General features: G+C 46.0%; 1 long non-coding RNA gene across 2 annotated transcripts in view; it reads right to left on the bottom strand.

Moving 5' to 3' along the window:
• Positions 1 to 10749: 10749 nt before the first annotated feature.
• The window catches only part of LOC112104445, a 54013-nt gene continuing 41979 nt past the window's right edge, over positions 10750 to 22783 (bottom strand). For both annotated transcript variants that reach the window (XR_003899855.1, XR_003899856.1), the window contains one exon: positions 10750 to 10978. This is a non-coding gene — a long non-coding RNA (uncharacterized LOC112104445). The remainder of the gene's footprint in view (positions 10979 to 22783) is intronic.

Below are 22783 nucleotides of genomic sequence, written 5' to 3'. Positions count from 1 at the left end.
AAGGAGCCCTGTTAGGCAGATTATCCCATAGGAGAGCAGCTGTGATCAAGAAGGTTATTGCACTGCACTATGGCAAGCCCTGGATCCATTTTGCTGGTATTCACAGTAGGCTTGGAGAGATTCCTATTCATTTGGCTACAATTTAGCTACAATTTTGTCCAGGTCTTTTGGCCTGCATCCTTCCTGCGACCCCTCATCTCCACACACACACACACACTTGCTCTGAATTTATTGGCTGGGAAAACTCAAAGTTGTCTTGATGGATTAAGCAGAGACAAGTCTGTATTGAGTAAATTAAAAATGAAATAGTTACAGCTGTTGGAACGGTCTTGTGCCCAGTGAAGGTAAAAGCCTTTCTATCCTCCAGGGGCAGGGAGTAGTCTGTGAAGCACCAAGCACTTAAATAAAGACAGCTTGAGTGAGAGCACGGGCTGTCACTGAAGTCCTGAAAGACCTCATCCTTACCTGTGGCTTAGGGCAACCCAAAAGGCTAGAGAAAGTTGATCTATTTCACATCACTTTTCAAAAACGGTCCCCAAATTCTTTCCAGACTGACACTGTGAATAGCAGAGAGGGGACAGCGGGAAGGGAGGTGACCTGGGTATTCTCGGACAAGTGATTTTAAGGACTTCATTTGTTTATGACTAATCTTTTCCAGATGCCACTGAGCGACCAGGGCTACCGTTAAGAGTTGTCTTGTGGGTTTATCCCACACAAAGCAACATTAGGCCGCCTATGGAAAAGAAGGCAGGAAGTTTAAGGAGTGAGTGAATTAACTACCTCTTATGATAAAATGAATAATACTATACATTTATTAAAGTTCCTTTCGCCACAGAGGGACCCAGAATGCGTTGTAAGTTGGATACACAGAAATACAGCCGCAGTGCACAGCAGGAGCTGGGAAACGTTTGGCATAAGAAGTACAGGTCAAACAGAACATTTCTTTTTAAGGTGTCCTCTGAAAGACCCGCACGCTGTAAAAGGCATGGAACTCTATGAATCGAGAAGGGTGAACGGCTTAGTCAAATTTGGGGATTCTAATCATTGGTTCCAGATCTGATGTATAAGCTGCTCCTTTGGCCCCAATCACTGTTTTTGTGTGGCTGTCTCACAGCTTGCAACACAGGCATTAAAGGGTCCCAAGATAACTTCGGGGATCTCTGCAATCAGGCGTCACTGTCATGGTGTGTCTTATAATGTAGTGAGTGTGACTCATTGTGAGCGACGGCACAGGCTAGCCACCCCAAGTATAAACCCATGGGTGCGTACCTGGCTTAATTAGCCCATGCCACCGCTGCCCAGGCTGCTACAGCTAATCCTTTTAGCGTGCCACCTCAGATGAGAGCAAGTGCAAGTCTGGCTACACAAGCTGGGAATCACACCCCTCGCTTGTAGTGTAGAAGTAGCTTAAGAAAATGTGCTTGCGATTGGCATTGGTTGCAGGAGGGTGGCTTCACTAAGTGGAATGCACATCACTACATCGTGATGCTCTGGGAGATGGACCACGAGAGCAAGCACTTTATAATACCAATCACTAATTAACAGCCTTACTAAATGTCCCCTAACAAACCTTTGTATTTCCCTAGCACCATACAGAGCATTAATTCATCCTCACAGCAGCCCCCACAGGTGTTGTTATTTGGACTGTACAGATGGTGAAACTGAGGGAGCATTAGCTAGTGGCTGGAGCACTGGACTGGGAACCAGGAGATCTGCGGTCCATTCCCAGCTCTGCCTCTCACCTGCTGCGTGACCTTTGGAGAGTCACTTTTGCCTCTGTAGCCCTGCCCACTCTCCCCCCCCCCCCCCATCTACTGGTTTATGTAGATTGCAAGTTCTTTGGGCCAGAGACTGTCTTACTATGTTTTTAATAGCACCTAGCACAATGGGGCTCTGATAACCGCTGGCGACTCTAGGAGCTGCAGTAATACAAAGAAATGATAAGAAATAACGAGGCACAGATAGGTTAGTGACTTAGTCACGGGCTCACACTGAATCAGTTTTAGAAGCAGGAACAGAACCCAGAATGTTTGATTCCTCCACTCTGACCACTAGAACACAGGTTCTCACTCTGCACTGTAAATCACACACACACACACATTCTGCAGTTGGAGAAAAATTCTTCTCCTCCTTTCTCTCTCTCTCTCTCTCTCTCTCTCTCTCTCTCACACACACACACACACACACACACACTCTCACTCTCTCTCTCTTATTTTGTCTGCATACTGAGAAATGTACAAAAATGTCCCCTTCCTAGCAAAATAAGAGCTCCAGAGTGCTTAGTTGCTGAGGGAAACAAATGCTTATTATAATTTTCCCCCATGAATTTGTAGTGAAGATGTTAGGGCCAGTTCCAGAGTTAATGGAGCAAAGGAAGCAGAGACGTTTGGAAATAAAACATGGAGGAATTCTCCTCTCTACTCATCTTCAAACAGCCCCCGGGGGCGTCTTTGCAGGACGGAGGGCATTGGACCAGATATTTATTCTGTAACATTTCCCCCATATGCACACACCAGCATACCAACTAGATCCCCGAATTACTGTTTTTAAATGAGTTTAAGGTGGAATTTGTTTCTGCGGTTGAAATTGCAGAATTCCACGTGCATCACAAGGTTCCCCTTAACTCATCTCCTCACAGAGGAGAGTTTGTGTGTGAGCGAGAGAGGAGGAAGGGGATTTTTCTCCAACTGAAGAATCTGAGCAACTTAACGTTTTTCAGCTATAAACCTTTCAATACCTGGAAGTAAATCCTTCAGTTTTGTAACAGAGCTCAGCCTCTGCAGCTGCAGATTTACTCACCCAGCAGAGAATCGGGCCAAAAGACGTAAACATGAAAGATGTGACTGATAGCGCTAGGACATAACTCATGCTCTCTCTGCCCTGCACTGCAGGGCACTTCCCAGAGAGGGACTCTCTTTGCTAACTGCCTGCTGGAGCTGCAGATCTCATACTAGAAAGTGAGGAAATTCCTCCCTTGGAAGTTGAGGGAGAGCATAGGCCAGGTACACACTAGAGGCTGGTATAGTAACCATACGCACTTGTTATTGTAGGGTTGCTTGTGAATGCAGCGCTGTACACGTTTGTTTATGAATCGCAAGCATGGATCAAGCCCTCCTCTGGGTTTCTTTGGCTCCCGGCGCTTAACACGAAATAATATTGTAGCGTTGCTTGTGCTGAGCTCATGTTATGGGCCTGGAGTTTCAGGGTTGCTAAGGGCTAACAGGCACATGGAGTTTGAAAAGAGCTAAAAGCCAAAAGATGGTCCTGCTAAGTCAAATGTTGAGACACTCGACCTTGACATGAACCAGCAAATTCTAAAGAGGCTTTTATATAAAGAACTCATGGACAAAACCAATGGCACAGCATTGCAACCATTGCCTGTGAGACTCTGAATCTGTGAAAGGCCTTTATAGCCTCTCTTATGTGATGTAATGTACAGTCCTGAGAAAAAGAGCTTAGGAAATTACCTAGATCCACATTTCACAATCAAAGGCATTGGGGAACGACTCCCTTTGAGTTTTCTACAGGGTCTCAATTCCTTTTCTTTCACGGAACTGGCACGTATGTCCAGCTACGGCCCTTGCGGCTACCAGCAGCGTCCCAAGCTGCAAACCAAACCAAATCATACAGATACTTAATTCGCTCAGATCTCCAGCCCAGCTCCAGTTGCTTTGCAATGCTCTGGCAGTGCAAAGCAACCTAACATTGCCTTACCTGGAGAATCTTACCCAAACTGCCTCCTGGCCCCTAGCATAATGGCATGTCCAGGGACTAGAGGCCATGTCTGAGCTTGTCATAACCCCCCTGCCCTCAGTCATCCCTGGCTGCCAGAACAATCCCTTGGGAAGCTGCGGTAAATTAAAGCAGCCCTAAGGCAGCATAAGAAAGCCCCAACAGCTCAGACCCAGGAAGGTGGTTTAGAGGCACCTCTAACTCCCTTCCCTCCATGGCCATCACCACCGCACAAGCTTCTGGTCTGACACTAATTCAGCTCAGCCAGAGCAGAGGATCTAACCAGGTGGGTGACGTTTCAAGTTTACTCAGATGTGGTAATGATTCTTGAAATCAGCATAACCTGCTCCAACTCACATGTCCCTAACCTGGGAGCCGAGGGGGTGGAGTTTGTGAGGGCAGATTATGTCTGCGATGGGCTTGATGCTTGAGGAGAGTCTCTTGGATTTGAAGGTTGGCTGCATGATGAAGTTCTGTGTTGATAAGCCTCGTATAAGGTAGGGGAGGGATCTCGGGGGGTGAGAACGGAACAAAGACTAAACATAAATAGGACAGCACAGCGCTCCTGCTCCTGGCTGTCTCTGGGAGTTGCTAGACTAGGGGTGGGCAAACTATGGCCCGGGGGCCGCATCCGGCCCTCCAGACGTTTTAATCCGGCCCTCGAGCTCCCGCTGGGGAGCGGGGTCCCGGAAGCAGCAGCATGTCCCCCCTCCGGCTCCTACGTGTAGGAGCAGCCAGGGGGCTTCGCACGCTGCCCCCACCCCACGCGCCTGCGGACAGGGCAGCCTGGAGAGCTGCCTGGCTGCGCCTCCACGTTGGAGCCAGAGGGGGGACATGCCACTGCTTCAGGTAAGCACTGCCCCGAGCCTGCACCCCTGCCCGCACCCCAACCTCCTGCCCCATCCCTGATCCCCCTCCCATCCTCCGAACCTCTCAGTCCCAGCCCAGAGCACCCTCCTGCACCCCCAACCCCTCATCCCCAGAGCCAGCACCCCCAGGCGGAGCCCGCACCCCAACTCCCAATTTCGTCAGCATTCATGGCCTGCCATACAATTTCCATACCCAGATGTGGCCCCTCAGGCCAAAAAGTTTGCCCACCCCTGTGCTAGACTCTATCAAGCTGCAGTCACAAGGGGCCACTCATAGATACTGAGGCCAAGGGAGGCCATCTGCAGTCATTGCCAGTTATTATTGTCTGGTGGCTCTTTGGTCATCTGAGTGCGGTGTCAATCCAGTCCCTAGCAGACAAATGCCCACAGCAGCAGAACAACAGTGCTCCTAGTAGCAGTTTGTTTAGAGAAGTCATGGACTGAATGAATCAGAACTGCTCTCAGACTTCATGCTCAGAGATGATGAACCTAGCAAGGTGGTAGAGGGACGCTAGTGTTTGGGTCAGCAGCTGGGTTTTGAATCTGGGACCTTAAGCCTCACAGTCCTTTTACACTTAAGCTCCATTGGTAAGCAGCAGTAGTAGACTATTATCCTTTAGTGTGCCAACTACTAGAGGGGAGACAACATGCACTCTGCCAATGTGTTACCCTGCGTTCTGTTGAGGGAGGCCGGCTTCACTTTCTAGGCCTCCTGGTCTGGCAATCTGCTCCAACCCAAAATTTACTTTAAAGAAAACATAAAAACAGTAAAGCTACAGTGAAATCCAGCCAAGTAAAACAGAGCGCTTGGGTTTTAAAGGAATAGCTTAAAGGGGAAGATGCAGCAATGTGGCAGATCAATATGACGGCGTTAATTACCTCTGTGCCTTCCCCACTTACCTTGAGGTGTGTCTGAGGCTGCAATAACTGCTCTGGAATGAGTCTCCCGATTTCGCCATGCTTGGGCAACTGCGTGCACCTCCTCGAGGCCATTGGAAAGGCAGACAATAAGGATGCAGTTTTACCCACAGGGGTTTGGCAGGACTCTCAGATGCAGGGGAGAAGCCGTGCCAGCGCGCGCACACACACACACACCGCGGTGGGAAATCACAGCATTAGGCCGGGCTGCAATGTAGACGTAGAGAGAGGGGCTTTCAGAAATACATCAAGATTCTCTTTAGGGGCGTGGTCGCCCCTTTGAAGAGATTTAGCACCGGCCTCGAAGCCAGTTAAATTCTGCTGAACAGGGGTGAGTTTCACCATAGCAGACTAAGGTTTTGTCTCTACTATTGCAGGTATAATTGCAGTAGAGGCCTGTTCCCTAGTGGCCAGAGCACCAGACTGGAGACTTGACTTCTATTCCGGGCTCTGCCACTTGATGAGTGAACTCGGGCAAGTCACGTCCCTGCCCTGTGCCTCAGTTTCCCCAACTGTAAGACGGGGATAATGATACTGCACTCCTTTGTAAAGTGCTTTGAGATCTATGGATGAAAAGCACTGTATGTGAGCTAGGGCTTATTATTATTCGTGTAGACACAGTTTACTCCAACAATAAAATGCTTTTGCCAGATTACATACACTGGTTCCCCAAGCAAAATAAGCTATAGCAGCAAAAGCACTTTGATGCCTGTGGAATTGTGTCTACATTAGGGCTTTCAATGGTATAAAGATCGTCATCAAAAATCACACCCAACCGACATTATTATAGTGGTAACGTTTCTATGTAGACCTGGTGGGGGTGGGGGTTGTAATAACAGGCGGAACCCACCCAGCTCGACCGATTTAAAGAGTCAGGTGGAAATATGATTTTGTCCTTCCTTTCTAAACAAAACAGTGAGATAACTTTTTCTTTAACCCCGCCGCCCCCCAGCCCCCTTCTTTCCCTCCTAACAACCCCTAAACCATCTGACATTGCAATGTGCTGTGCAAAGGTTATTTTGCAGTGTTAAGTGCTGCATTTTGGCTTGGTTCATGGGCTTCTCCCCCCAAAACCTAGTGGCAAAAGCACACGACAGGGCTTTTAACTGTCAGGCATTGCTGCCACTCGCACCACTCCGCCCCTCGGTGAGCAAACCCCTCCCCATTCTCTCCTCTCTACCCCGGGCTCCATTAACACGGGAAAAGCTAATAAGTCTCCTGATAAATCGGACTGACCTGGATCATGCTGACTTGCTGGGAGAGAGAGAGAGAGAGAGAGAGTGTGTGTGTGTGTGTTCCTTCACGGTCCCTGACTAGCATTTCATCTTCACTTCACTGGCAAGCAACAAAAGGGGAGATTGTTTTCTCCTTTAACCCATAGGAGTGCCCCTTCCTATGTAGCACATGAAACACTCAGCACTCTCAAACTCCATCGACAGCTGTTTGGTGCCAGGGGAAAGTCTTTGGGAAGGGGGCTTCTTTTCCTTATTAAATAAATGGGGCGTCCGTTTCATTAGCTGCAACCGATGCCCTGCGATGAAAAGGATTTATGGAATCAGACCCAGCGACGTAGGAGAGAAGAGATCGGTGGCCAACACAAGCTGGGTTCATTACCAGAAAGACAAGAGCAACGGTCCTTATGCAGCATGGGCAGTGTTGTCATCTCTTGTGAGTCTTATGATATGTGGTGGCTTTCTTAAAGCTCCAGCTCCAGGAATCATTTGACTATATGAGAATCTCAGCTTTCATTAAAAAAAAGAGAGGACGCTTCTAGCTCTCGCTGTTGTAGAGTGAAGCTTGAAAATGAACAAAATACAATACATTGGAAATGCAGATTTACTCATAATGATTTGAACAGAAGACAAATATAAAGACCCCCAAATGTATTTTTAATACAATCTCACATTGTGAGGGGGGGGTGAGGTTAAGCCAATCTCATCATTTTCAGGAGCCTGATATGTTTTCTGAGGTATGATATGTTTGGGGTTGGCAGTATTGTCGATGCCGGATTAGCCCTTGGCATAAGCAGTGCAGAAGACTACTTGGGGCCGAGTATGTTTCAAGGCCCTGTGATCCTGCCTAATTGGCAACTTATGGTGCAATTCGAGTTCCATCTCTGGCCACTGGACTGAAGGCACCATGCTAATTACCCTAGGCTTGCTTCACTGTGTTTGTTTGTTAATATCATCCATTCTAGCAGCAACAGCTGACTTCTGCAGGGTCTGGCCAATCAGTGTAGCAGCAGAGCCTCAGCCTAAGCAAGACCTCCTTGTGCTTGGAGCTGCACAAACACAGACCAAAAATAGGACCCTGCCCCCAAAACACTTATGATCTAAGGAATATTTTAATCTTATTTTATTCCGAGCCACTTTTCCGGGCACCTTTTGTTGGCCTTTCTGTTTAAGGTCATGTTGTGCCTATCCAATGTTGCTTTTCCATCCAGATTTGACCACGTCACATTGAAAACATGCCAAATCTAGAAAGGTCTGTTTTGAAAAGGGTCTTCCACCTGGATCGGGCACAGGCTTACTGGAAAATGGGTTCATCTGCATTGTAACAGGCTTGGGTATGAGCCAAAAATAATTAACACAATGGGGGTCATGGATGCTAAAACAAAAAGGGGCCCATTGTTCAGCTTGTAACAAAAGATGAAGAAATGCTAATTCTGTGCAGCTATACCTTTTTTTCTGTGGATCCTTAGCTCTCCCTACTGGGTCCCCGTAGTCAATTTAGTATTTCTCGGTATATCTGGGTCCGGTCAGACTATCCTCTCCTATCAACTCTTGGGTTCTGTTTGCAGCACAATGACTAGTTTAGCAGTAGGACGCTCAGTGATGCTGCAGACGTTACTCATGGCTGCATCCTGGAACCCAGACGTGAACACTCATTTCACACTGCAACCATTCTCCCCCCCTCCCCCCGACATTTTCTTTTATCGAGTTTCAATATAATAAACAAAGGACACGATATTACTTCACTGGCAGAGTCTGACTAACGCAGAAACAGCTTTAAATCCTGGCAGACCGACTGGCTTTTTCGCCATGCGCTGGCTAATCCGTTCGGAACAACAGCAGCGCTAATGGCTTCGAGAAATGGAAATTCAGATCCCTTACCTTAAAGAACAGCCGCAGTTCACGCATTGCTAGCACTTTTTTTTTCTTGCAAACATAGCGAACTGACTCATCACAGTTGTTTCAAAGGAAACTTTTACAAGGCGTTCACATACTGTAAGGGGGGCTGCCTCTTGCGCTTTCAGATTTAATCTCTGCAAAGTGTGCCAATGTCTTTGGGTGGCAGTGTGGTGTACCAGATAGAGCACTGAACTGTGGGTATGGAAACACTGGGTCTGTTCCTGCCTCTGCTACTGATTGGTTGTGTAACCTTGGCTAGTAACTTTACTTCCCTGTAGAGCCGGTTGGAGTTTTTTCAGCGAATAGTAAATTCACCAAAGTGCAGTTTGAGGGGGGGGGGGGGGGGCACCAAAAAATACTCATGAATTTGGGTTGAATTTGGCAAATAACAGATTAAAACTTTTTTTAAAAAGTTCTTAATGGTTTGTTTCAACTATTTTTCGCCTTCCTCTGCAGCATGAGGCACCGGTCACTTGAGGGGTTAAACTAGAGTAAACAGTGAAGTCTCTGTAACATGAAGTCTCTAAACCATGACTTGAGGATTTCAGCAACTCAGCCGAGATTAGGGGTCTATTCCAGGAGTCAGTGGGTGAGGTTCTGTGGCCTGCAATGTGCAGGAGGTCAGACTAGATGATCACAATGGTCCCTGCTGACCTTAAAGTCTATGAGAACATTTTGACTCTTTGTTTCAAAATGACGTTTTGTTTAGAAAGCACAGAATTATAGGACTGGAAGGGGCCTCAACAGGTCATCTAGTCTAGTCCCCTGCACTGAGGCAAGACTAAGTATTATCTAGCCCATCCCTGACAGATGTTTGTCCAACCTGTTCTTAAAAAACCTCCAGTGATGGAGATGCCACAGCCTCCCAAGGTAATTTGTTCCAGGGCTTAACTATCCTTACAGTTTTTTCCTAATGTCTTAATGTAGATCTCCCTTGCTGCAATTTAAGCCCATGCAGTTACATCTATTAAAACGAGGGGGAGATAATAAAACACCCAGAAACAAAATGAAATTAAATGAAAAACCCAAGGAAAAAAATGAACCAAACCAAAACATTGGGAGGATTTTTTTGTTTCGGCCCCTGAACTGAAAAATCAATTATTCACTCAGCTTTACTGCTCTGTCCCTGTGTCCCTTCCCATCCTTTGTCTTGTCTATTTAGACAGTAAGGTCTTCCTTATTGGGTGGGATCTATGTTTTACTATCTGTCTGTACAGGGCTGAGCACTATGGGTCACTGATCTCAGTTGGGGCTCGTCAGGGCCAATGTAATACAGAAATTAATAATAGGAATGGATATCAAGCTAAGAATGTGCCGTGTGTTTGATAGTCCTTTTGTATTCGCTCAGCTTGTCAGTCAGACCAGTAGGGTAAAGGAGACCAATGGAAAAGAGGCTTCCTCTTTCGTCAGTAACTCAAGTCAGTGTTCAAACCCATATCTCTGGAGCTGAGAGCTAATAAAGATCATAACAATTTGTAATTACACGGCAACTTCATCATAAGGTCTCATAGAACCTCACCAAAAGTTCATGATGTGAACCGACCCCTCTGGTGTGAGCTAAATTTCCCCATTTTGAGTGAGCTTCGCTGTGCAACTGAGCCCTAGTCCATCAGTGCGTCAGCAGTTCAACCCTCCCCCACCCCATGTAGGTGCAAGGCGAGACAGAGCTAGCACCAGCACCACCCATCCCAGTAAGTCACCCTGGTGCAAGCGCCAGTTTGCACAGGAGCCGTGTGCCTCCATGAGAGGTGTATCGACACGGTTACACCACTGCACATTTCACTAGTGTAAACAAAGCGCAGCGAGAAAAAGCCGTTCCTGGTCAAAGAGCCAACACAAGACTCGTGTACTGCTTAAGTGTGAGTGAGTGAGTGACTTTCCTAAGATTGTACTGCAGGGCCATTGGTAGAGTCAGGGCTAGCAGTTTGAAGTCCTGAGTTCCAGTCCTACTTCTCTAGCTATGAACCGATACCTCCTCCCACTGCATTTTTGCAACCCCTCCCCTCCACCTGGTTGTCCCACTGGAAAAACATGCCATTTTCCATAGGCAGGGGAGTTTTGGGTTACTAGGAACACAAATCATTATGACTAAAATGGCATTCCCAATTTATTGTATTTGTTTTATTTATAATTTTATTCCTTGCTCCACATTTTCCATGTGTCTCATGTCACTTGCGTCCATTCAGGACTTTACATGGAAACTTGGGCTCCTCTCCACTGGCTAATGTGTTGACGGCTTTATAAACAGTCTTGTTTCATTGTTTTCTCTGCATGTTTCTATCCCAAGGGTGTGTGACTAACGTTATGTTTGGTACAAGTCCGAGCATTCTGCGAGATGGGGAAAGGGAGGGAGAGAGAAAGGCAGTCATTAATGTGATAAACTGGAGAAAATAAGGAACATAAGATTATTCAACCCCGGCTCCAATAAAGGAAAATCTTGAGAGTCCAGTTTAAAAAAAAATCTGGCCAAAGATAAAAGGCCAGATTTTCCATGAGCTGCAGACAATGCAAAGAAGTGCTAGATAAATCACCTACACATAACTATTTTCCATCAGCTCCTGAAACACAACCCTTTGAATGAAAAGATCTCCTTCTGCTGGCGGTAGTAGAAGGGTCTTTACTTTCACTAAGGTACAGCCAAAAGAAGGCACCATCACATGCACAGATGGGACACAATTGCTCACATCCTGCCCCCTAAACTGCCAGTGCAATTATTTTCTCAGGCTAAAAACCTGACCGCATGTATGCGTGCAAATCAGGAATGCTCAATGACACCGTTTGCCCCTATGCATTCAAGGTTTCGGGTGTGCAAAAGTATGGGTGCCAATTTACAGGCAGCTTTTGAAGATTTGCTGCAGTGTGTCAGAGGTATTGCTTAAAGTGACCTCATCATTCAGAGCCTCAGTGGAGGGATGTTCATTTACACCAGCTGATCTCATAAATTTTTAATAATCCTCTTGTGAGTTCTTAATGACTCCTTCATTAATTAATGTTTTTGTTCGTTCTGTGAACAAGTGTTTTGTTCAATGTACTTATCCCACACCCGCAGCGCATGGGTGGAACACACACACACACACAAGATTATGATCTTTTCCTCACCCTTCCAACCTAGTAAGGGCCCGCAATTGTCTGCAATGTGAATTTTGCCCGAGTAAGATCTGCAGGCTTTTCCCCTTAACATTTTTCCTTAACCTGTACGCTATCAGCACCAAGAGGGATATCCCTTCTGGAACTATGGAAAAATGGACTAAAATAAAAGCTGGGGGTGGTAATGCTTCTGTAACCTAGGACAGTGCAGTATCAAATCAGTGCTCAGCTCCTATGAAAACCTTGCGGGCTGTGAAGATAGATACTGTAGTTAAGGTGATTTTCTGACATTAAGAAATAGGAAAAAATGAGTATTCTAAGGCAATGAAGGGGTGAGGAGGGGAGACTGAATTAACACATCTGGTTACGTAATTACATTCACTAAAAAGTTTACAATCCAAACTACCCATACGTAATTGATCAGACTATTGTGGTGTGTCACTTTCACTTACTCATATTAAGCAGTTGGTTTCACCTAGCTTCACCCTGGGCTAACCTTCGCTGTTGACCTGCTACAGTACACTTATTAAAGCTGCAATTATGGGGTGACTCTTAATAGCAAGGTCTTGGTTCAGAGGAGGGGGGGAATGTTTCTGTAGCTCACATGTGACAATTAAAGATAATTTAAAATGTAAGTAATTGAGCTGGGTTTCTGGAAACTGCTGTAGAGGTCTTGTCCCAGGCATCTGACAGGCCCGGTGGTGTATTTGGACAAGTTGTGTGCAGATTTCCATTAAATGCCAAGGAGGAGTTCTATTTTCTTTGGAGTCACTGGTCAGGAAATGGTGCTTGTGAAAGGTCAGGCCTGGAAGACTCAGGAGGGGATGAAGGTGTTACTCAGATTCTATACCCTGGGGATCTAATTTCAATCTAAATCTTAAATCCCTCTCAGCCTCATGATTCTTGCCTCCTGTGTAATCTTCAAGCTGCAGAGAGATAGGGCCTGAGCCAAAGCCAATGCAAGTCTTCCCATTGACTTCCAAAGGTTTGGACCCGTAGAGAGGCACCAGGAATGGTAGACCCGAGAGAAATTGTCCTCAGTTCTCTGAAGCCCTGGTACCACTGGCTTTTTTAAAATGAGTAATCACTGATGTTCATAAAGTTTAGAGGTTTGGCTAAACACCCACATGTCTGGCTGCTTTGCCATCCCCTTTCTCAATTGTCCAAAATCCTCAAGCCTGCAGAACTGGATGTGAAATCTCAACGGTCTCCAAAGATTTGCCCAAGTTGGGATAGATGGCTGAACATTCCTGAAACCACACCCTGAAACTTCTGGAGGTTCACCAGCCGCTAGCAAACAGTTAAGTGTTGTCATCAATCTCCAGCACCTCAGGCTAGTGAGTGGAAGTTAGGGACTAACTTAGGGACCATCTTTAATTAAGGGACTGCCATCTGACCACGGGGATAGGGAGTATATGCTTGATCGACTGTTTGTGTAGGTCCTTGACTCCTTTCTTCTCTCTCTTCCTTCCTACGAAGCTCTTAGGTGACCTACACGTACCCATTTAAGAAACCAGAATTGTAAGTGCGTAATATCTCTCAAGATACAGGGGCTTGGATTTGTTAGTTTACTGTGATGAAAGATCATTGACATAAGGCGTTATATAAGAGGCAAAATTACAGGATTTTTTTTTTACTTTTTTTTTTTTTTAGATTGATTTCAAGTATGACCCAATCACTGCCCTGTTTTCATTAAGTAGCCATAGCTATGTGCATACATAACACACAGCATGTTACAGGGATCCAGAGAGATATGGAACAGAGCCTGTATCATGGAGTGTCATGCAGACAAGACTATGGCTTCCCACGAGTTATTCCGACAAATGCCACCACGTTGAACAATGCAGCAGCACTCGCTGCACGCAGCATTCCTACAGCCATATCCCAGTGTCCCTACAATCTGACAAGTGAGGTTTATAGTAACATCATGTGGCTGGCTCCACTGTGGCTGGAAGGGGGGCTTAGAGACTCAGATGTATTTATTAGAATTGTACATTTACAGATCTTCCAATGGTAGTGGAAGGAGAAAAGAAAGCAATATGTAGCTAGTTTTTAACACCAGCATTTGGATAACTGGTGTTGATTGTGGCAAGACTAATCCAACCTTCTCTACTTTTGTCTGTGCAGAACGGTTGTAGAATATTTTGGGGGCAGCCTTTTGTATGTTTTTAAACACATAACACATAGGAAAATAACACACTATAGAAACTTGGCAATGGATTAGTTTGGAGTAGCCAAGTTGGGCATGGAAAAAAAAATTAGACAATAAAAGGTTGTTTCTAGCCAAGTTTTAAGTGAGTACACAATACATACCTTTTTTTGCCTTACTTATTGGCCAACTTGGCTAAGGGCTCATGGAAAACAGTGAAATGGAATTATTTTAATTTTTGCATGCTCTTTTTTTGACCAAGCAAAAGTTCTTATGAGCAATAATTTAATTATGGCAAAAGAGGAACATAGACATCGCTTTAGGGATGTACCATAGCAAAACCTATTTTGTGTACTGTACTCAAAACTAAGGTTCATTTTCAAGCCCAGATGATCTAATGCTAATGCTATTTATGATTATTTTAAAATTATTTATTATAAAGCATGTCATAAAGTGGAAAATTACTGGTGCCGACCACCTTTCCAAACAGGCTAATTGAAAACTGAATATTGAACATTTGCTTACTAAAGCTAGTGTGTTTTGTTATGCTAGGATCAAAAGGGATACTTTTAAGTTAACCAGTGGCTTTTGAAACGGACAGACGTAGCTGTCTCTCTTCCGGCGTGCTCTTTGCATGACAGGTATTCTCCAAGATGGCTTCAGTCTGCCATAACATGTTTCCACAGATTTTTGTCTTTTCCCTGAGGTATTTCAGGTGGATTGTTGATTAAGAGCAAGTTCCTTGCTGACGTAGGTTGGGTATTTAACATCCCTGGCATGGCGCTTACTTTTGGCTTGCCGGGTGCCTTGGAATTTTTTTGAGGACACGCAGTTTAAAAAAAAACTGTTTTTTTCCTGAGCAGATTCCTAGACCTATGTAGCTTGGAATCAGGTATTCAAAAGACCCTGGGTTTTCTGTGGATGTGGCTACGCTGGGGATTTTGGGACCATTTTAGCTAGGCTGATGTAGCCGCCCCATTGCAACTCCCCCCCCCCCATTGTAGATTTGCTGCACCAGCTTCAAAAGTAGCTTGCACCAATGCAGCTAATGCTGATTGAAACTTCGGACTGGATTGGGGAAGGGTTCAACTCTGCAAATAAATAACTACAGAGCTAGGCGCTCACACAGGAAAGTAGCCCCCTATTGAGGTCAATACTCCAGGACCTTCCTTCCTTTTGAAGACTCTGGACATTGGAGCATAAGGGTTAGAGATCTCCTGAACAGCTTGATGTAGGAATGTAAGCACTGCCAGAGTGGATCAGACCAGCGATCCAGCTAGCCCTGTCTCCTCTCTTCAACAGTGGCTGGCACCCGATGCTTCGAGGAAGGTGTAGAAAACCCTGCCCCTGAATAAATCCCGACTTCCAGAAATGTTTTGCAGGTTGAAATTTCCTGATAAAAATGCAGCCTTTCTTCACATTCATTTCTGTTAGGACAGAGATTATAACATGGCAGCAGACGGCGGGCACGAGGCTGAGGCTAGGTCTGCACTGGGGGGGTGGGGGGGATCGATTTAAGATACGCAAATTCAGCTATGCGAATAGCGAAGCTGAATTCGACATATCCTATTGGACTTACCCCGCTGTGAGGACGGCGGCAAATCGACCACCGCGGCTCCCTCGTCGACGGCGCTTACTCCTCCTGACGAGGTGGGAGTACACGCGTCAATTCGGGGATCCATTTATCCGTCTAGATGAGACGCGATAAATCGATCACCAAGAGATCGATTTCTACCCGCCGATCCAGGCAGGTAGTGTAGACTAGCCCTGAGATAAAGATAGGAGCGGTGGGGAGAAGGACATGGCAGTTAGGATGACCAGATGTCCCGATTTTATAGGGACAGTCCCGATTTTTGGGTCTTTTTCTTATATAGGCTCCTATTACCCCCCACCCCCCGTCCCGATTTTTCACACTTGCTGTCTGGTCACCCTAATGGCAGTAGAGGGCTGAGAGACATAGCTGGAAGCCTTTGAAACTGTGAGAGAGAGAAAAAATTGGCAACGAAACCTAAGACAGGAGAAACCCTGGAAACAGCGCAGGAAGAGAGGCTACAGTTTATACTACAGAATCCAGTTAAATAAGCAGAATCATCTCCCGAGCTGCCGCTTGCTGACACAAGGCCATTCTTTTTGACAAGTGCTGGTCAAAAAATTTCCATCAAAAATAATTTCCAAGGGAAAATGGTCTCTTCTGACTAAATGAACATTTTTAGTTTCTTTTCCATTTTTCAAACTTTTTGCCCAAAAAAGCCCAAACCCCTCAAAATGATCAGTTTCCATTTTGCCATTGGAAAAAAGGGTGGGGAGCAAAAACCAAAGTGTTTTCAGTTTGGGCTTCTTTTTTTCATAGAAAAAAATTCCAAGGCAAGTTTGAGACCCACCCCCCCAAAAAAAGTCTGAAAATTTTCCAGGGAAAGCAATTGGCATTCTTTGCCCAGCAATATTTAATACCAAAGCACTACACGTAGCTTCCCAGCCCACATCAGTTGTTACATGCAAACAAGAAGTTAATGGAAACCCTTTCTGAGCAGATGAGAATCACCCACCTGGCTGTCTTGACTGTTATGCGAAAACCCACAGACAGGCGTCTCCAAACCTTGAATCTGGCACAGGATGGAACACCACATAAACTGAGCAGCCAGCCCTCTGGGAAAACTTCATTGCCATCTGTTTACTTGTGTCAGTGGGGGAGAAATTGCAACATGGCAAGCCTTGTCAAGTTCACATGTATAAGGCAGGTGAGGTCATTCCTAATTATACCCTTGGTAAGGATTTTCATGAACTAACGTACCTAGCACATGAGAAGTCCATTCTGCGTAGTTTATGCAGCATTTGTTAGCGGGTATGACTGGTTAGACGTCGTACCCAGACCCAAGCAATGGTCTGGATGGGAACAGTAAACATGATGAGTAACTATCCATTCAGAGACACTGAAGTCATGTTTAATTCAGCAGGTAATAACTTGATTTTTGACATATGCAGCAGCGAGATGGGTTAAAATGACATAGCTGGCATGAGACACCGTATTCGATTTTATTAGCATTGTATGTGTGGTGATGTGGTATTGCTACTGCATTTGCATGTCATAATAATAACTCAGATGAATGCATTAAGGGAAATACCCCCAGGTGAGACCATTGTATCTGTCTGGCTCCTTTGCAAAGGCACAGGAGAGTGGGAACTTCTTGTAGAGAGGACAGCACATTGGAGAGGGACTCAGGAGAAGAACTGGGTTTGCCATTGACTTTGCCCAAGGTCATTCACCCTCTGTTTACTCTCCTGCTCTTTGCTTGTTTACACTGCAAGTCTATGGGAAAGGACTCATCCCTTATTATGTGTTCATACAGGGCCTAGCACTAAAAACAGCATGTAGGAACCCACTAAAAATAAATTAAAGTATTAGTAACACTTTTGCACTCTTCTTTCCTACACACTGACTAGCCATGATCTGCTCTCAATTATCTAAGCATTACACCACCGCTCAGAGGTACATACGCATTTTACACCAAAGGCGATTGAAAAATACTGAGGCTAAGTGACTTTGCGCAATATTACACATCGACCCTGTGGCAGAGCTGGCAATGGGACCCGGGAGTCCTGACACCCCGTCCTCACTTTAGCCACAAGACCATGCATCCATCCCTCCCTTAGTGTCTCCAGAAGTTTTATGAAATCCTCAGACGATTATGCAGGAATGGAAGGGGACTATGTTTGTGGGGTTTTTTTTACAAAACCCAGAACTCATCCCTGTGCTGCACTGTCAAGCCCTATTCTTAGCCTCTGCTACTCCCTTGTTTGTTTGCTCATCGCAGACAGGAAACCACTCAGCAGCCTTTCAGGGTTTGGTTTGATCAGAGGCGAAGAATCTCACCTAAGTGTGAGAACCTCATGACATCAGTGGGACAGGCCATCCTGTTGCAAGGATTCTGGCATCTTCCTGCTCTTAATTGTTAATGAAGTTACCTTAAGCAACATGTAGGAGTAGAGAGAAATGGCTTTAGGACATGGTCCCACATGTTTGATGGCATTTCTTTACAGTTCTGGTGACTTTCCTACAGCTTTCCTTTCTGTGCTGTTGTTACGACCCCTCCGGTTGTGTTACTGACAGGGAATGAAACTGGGCTCGCTAGCTCCAACGCACAGACCTCTACCACTTGAACGAAACTACTAACTCCATTAGCTGGGAATAGTAGCAGGCGGCCATGCTCTGTGGATCAGTGACTGAAGGGGATCCAGACATACTTGGCCAGTGTACTATACAGTCCTGCTCGCCTGCTGCACATGTATTTCTTCAGCCTGCCTGATCTGAATGTATAACCAGGAGACATGTTCAGCTTCTCCAGACACCTGAGTTTGAGGCTTCCTGTACTTCTCATACAGGGCTCCAACCCACGCATAGCTAGACGCAAGCCATTCCCCACATGTCTTATGATAAGGCATGCCAATGAGTTACCTCTGTCCTACACAAGCCTGCTGTTGGCAGCGCTTGATAGTCCTGAAAATTAAGCATTGCCTGGGATGTGAAATTGCAGAGCTGGTGTTATGGCAAACAGTGTTAAAGGGGGAAAAAACGAGGAGTCCTTGTGGCACCTACCAGTGTTAAAGGGGAGAAGGCTCTGTCAAACTCCTGCTCCCTTGGTGTCCCTGGCACATGTTATACACCCGGGTATCAGAATTCTGAGTCTCTCCCACGCTGTCATCACAGAAGTGGAATAAGGTGAGGCAGGATGTGAGGGGAGGAAGGACACCCAGTTTAGAGTAAGCTGTAGGGAAGAATCGCCCTTCCTTTGACAGTGCTAGTCCCAGAACCAGAGACACAGGGCCTAATTCTCCTTGTGGCCTCATTTACATGCCTGCAAACTGGATGTAACGTGCTCCTAAATCAGATCAGAGTCACTTTGCCCTGGTATTAATGACTGCGCAAGGTGCAAAGCAATGGCGTGTCAGGCCCTCCGTGTCTCTGATGATGGTGACGAGCTCAGTATGAATGTGGATAGCTCTGAGAGAGACAAGCAGATGGAGAGAGAAAGAGACAGACATAGATCTAGTTTATTCTTTCCCCCTTGGCCTTCTGCATTTAAGGTCTGTCCCTGGAGGATGCACCTAGCATTCCTCAGCACAAGTTAGGGGTGCTAAGCATCTCCCAGGAGGCTGCCCCTAGCAAGAATCGGGGCCCTTAAAAAGCAACAGGACACAAACAAGTTTGCAAGGTGCTGTCTAGGCTCTGCTGGAGGGGATTTTCGGTGCCCAGCCACAGCTAGGACTCACTAAAGGCAAGGCCCCCTCCTATGGTGTTTTCTGATCACTGCACCACCCAGAGCCCACAGCTCCACGCCCATCTGCAAAATCAGCAGCTAGAGCTCGCAGCTCGGGGCCTGTTGACTCACCAGGACAGCTCAGGATGTGTAATCTTGTCGTCCTCTTAGCAAAAGCTATTTTTGTCTCCCAAACAAACACACGGCAACTTTGGTGACGCGGATGAAAAACGGCTTTGTGGCGTCCCCAAAGGGAAGCCTCGTTTCAGTCGGACGCGAGGCGGCGATCAGCAGCCCCTCTCTCTTCGATTTGATGGATCCTACAACCGGCTTTATCCAAAAGCTACTGACAAATACCCGTGTGCTAACCTCAGGAAAACTAACTCGGAAAAGCTGGCCGAGATCCTAGCATAGCTGAAAGCGTCTTGAGGCCTGGCCAGCCTGAGCGGAGCATTCTGTTGCTGTTTCTTAAGAGTGCGATTCATTAAGTCCAGGAGTTGGGCAAAGTTCCTTTCTTTTCATCAGGCCAGTGTACGCCTTTGCTATGGCTCCTATGGAAGTGGGCGGGGTGGGGGGGCTGGGGGCAAGCAAACCTTGGGAAATAAAACTTATTTGGCATTGCTGCATTAAACCACTTTGCATTTCATTGTAGGAAATTGTGTTTGCCCAGATTTTATTCAGCTCTCATCTCTTCCAGCCACATAGGGTTTGTTTTAATGAGAGGGGAGTTATAAGGACCTACTTTTTCCTGATGGTTTTATAATATTATTATTAATAATAATAACAGTAATGATGTTTAGTTCTTATACAGCCCTTTCTATCCACATGTCTCAGAAGGCTTTATTAAGGAAGGCCAGTAGTAGTAGTATCATCTCCTATTTAAATCTGGGGAAACTGAGGCACAGATGGTTACAATGATGTGCCCAAGGTCACCCAGGAGGTCAGTGGCAGAGGCAGGAACCATGCTCATGCACCCCGGTATCTCCTTAGACAGAAATTTTTCCATCAGCTCATAAATCAAATCCCCGGTTCAATAGTGGCCTAATGGCTAAGAAGTGAGAAAGCAGGGAGCCTAAAAGATACACTGGAAGGCAAGTCCAGTAGTTAGAGCTACAGCCTGGGATGCAGGAGACTTGAACTCACGGATAAATACATTGAAGACTGGGAGCCACTCAGATACGGTGTTGAAGGGGGCCATACCAGAACCTAAGCCAGGGTGTGCCGAGTCTTCATTTATTCACTCTAATTTAAGAAGGAGTCTGGTGGCACCTTAAAGACTAACAGATTTATTTGAGCATAAGCTTTCATGGGTAAAAACCTCACTTCTTCAGATGCACTTCTTCTTCTTGCATCTGAAGAAGTGAGGTTTTTACCCACGAAAGCTTATGCCCAAATAAATCTGTTAGTCTTTAAGGTGCCACCAGACTCCTTGTTGTTTTTGTAGATACAGACTAACACAGCTACCCCCTGATACTTGACTCTAATTTAAGGTTTCACGTGCCAGTAATACATTTTAATGTTTTTAGAAGGTCTCTTTCTAAAAGTCTATAATATACAGTATAACTAAACTATTGTTGTATGTAAAGTAAATAAGGATTGTAAAATGTTTAAGAAGCTTCATTTAAAATTAAATTAAAATGCAGAGCCCCCCGGACCGGTGGCCAGGACCCGGGCAGTGTGAGTGCCACTGAAAATCAGCTCGCGTGCCGCCTTCGACACGTGTGCCATAGGTTGCCTACCCCTGACCTAAGCTATCTACATAGAGACAACGAGGCAAAGGTGTAATTTGACTGTAGAAATAGTAAAGTGAAGCTTAATAAAAATTATCTGGGGCAGCTCCCATGAAAAGAGGTTTCGCTGCTTGACAAAACCATAGAAATGACTAGACTCCCCTCCCTTTTTCTAGACTAGACCTGAGAGTGGAACCAATTCCCCGAGCGCCTAGTCTCCTTAGCGCCAGTCTCGGGAGGGAGGGTGAACCCAGCAAGCGAGCTATAAAATCAGCTATGGGGAGGCAGCCCACTCCACCCTTCTCAGGTTCTTGCTGATTTCAGAATCGTTTGGGAAAAGCCTACTGCATCTGGAATCGTTTGGCCTGGCTTGGGAGGGGGAAGCTTCTTGTTTGGCTTTGGGGGTTTCCCCCCCTCACAATTCAGTGCATTCGCCTTTAAAAGAAAAGTTCCGCATACATTAGGAAATGATACAATTGGTTTCGCAGGGTGGCTGCGGTGACAAAGGAAGACCGCGAGGCTGAGACAAAGGCAACTGGCTGGCGACATCTCTAGAGCGCCCAGTGGTAACAAGCAGTAGGGACGATCCGGCCGCCGGCATGAGCTGTCTGTCATCATGATCATGCTCTTGCTGAACTCAGTGGTGTTCACTCTCAGAGCCATGAGCTCTCTGTTACCGCCTCTTGCCCTGATGGGTCAGACCAAAGGTCCATCTAGCCCAGTATCCTGTCTGCCGACAGTGGCCAATGCCAGGTGTCCCTGAGCGATGCTTTAGTTTGTTCTTCCAGAACGTTGAAATGGAAAAAGCTGGCAGGGTTCAAACTCCAGGTAGAGAAATGGCAGAAAAATATCACTCCTTTTTTCACCTCTCTTAACCCTAACCATTTACTAGGGCCATGTGTGAGGCAACAGGAAATGTAATATACAGGGAATATTATATTATGAATATTATGTCTAGGTTAAGATGAATCAGATTCCAGAGACGTGCAATAATTCCCTTTTCCCAGCTCAGGTGCTGGAGGGGAGAGGTGTGCGTACTTTTAACAAGTGGACTGATGCAAGGCGAAGCATTGCTTATCGAGAAACAAGCCCCAGGGGAAAGCCACATTGACTTGCAACCCAGGACGGAAGGTGCGAATCTGGCTAGTTCATTTAACCCGCAAAGTTGGTAATATTTTATGTTAATTGCTGTATGTTAAACCAATAAGCAATTTGGTCAGCAACGCAGCCAGATGTGGGAAATGACAGACAGTGGGGATCCTGCAATCAGAATTGATTTGGGCAAAACCCCCATTTGTAATAGGAAAGAATAATTTCCAGCACGACAGGAATTACTGTGTAAAATTCTATGGCCTGTGTCCCACAGGAGGTCAGACTAGATAATCCCAGTGGTCCTGTCTACCCTTAAAATCTCTACACCCAGATCCAGAACACAGTCGGCTTCTTGCCTTCCAGGAATCCAGAGAAACCTGGTCCCAAACCAGCTCTTGCTAGCTTGCACAGAGGAGAGTAATGAAGCGCTGCATTTTGACAGGCCTCCCAAGAAGAAACTGCTCACGCCACCAGAAATAAGCAGCGTGTTATCCTGAGTTCTCTCTGGCTAATGGCAGACACATGGGACCTGGAAGGAAGGAGCCGGAGCAGGAAGAGAAAGGCGGAAAGGGACTGAGATTAAAGAAGGTTGGAAAGAAGAAGTCAGATTTCACTTTGCTGCTGTTCCTTAACCTGCCTATACATGATCCTGTATGTTCAAGATGTGCCTCTGATTCCAGCTCTCCATATGCCCTACCCCAAAGAAATCCCCTGGAATCTAGCTCTCTCTTCATTTGTGTTGGTAAGAAAGAGGGAGAGGAAAAAGAGGATAAAGGCCCCTAAAAGATGCCTGCTTTCCCCCCACCCTTTATTTTCTAAT

This window comes from Terrapene carolina, unplaced genomic scaffold, assembly GCF_002925995.2.
Source record: "Terrapene carolina triunguis isolate 2854851 unplaced genomic scaffold, T_m_triunguis-2.0 Scaffold192, whole genome shotgun sequence".
NCBI classification, from domain to species: domain Eukaryota; kingdom Metazoa; phylum Chordata; order Testudines; family Emydidae; genus Terrapene; species Terrapene triunguis.
Note: the sequence above shows the minus strand (reverse complement) of the source record. Positions and strands in the feature narration are given on the sequence as shown.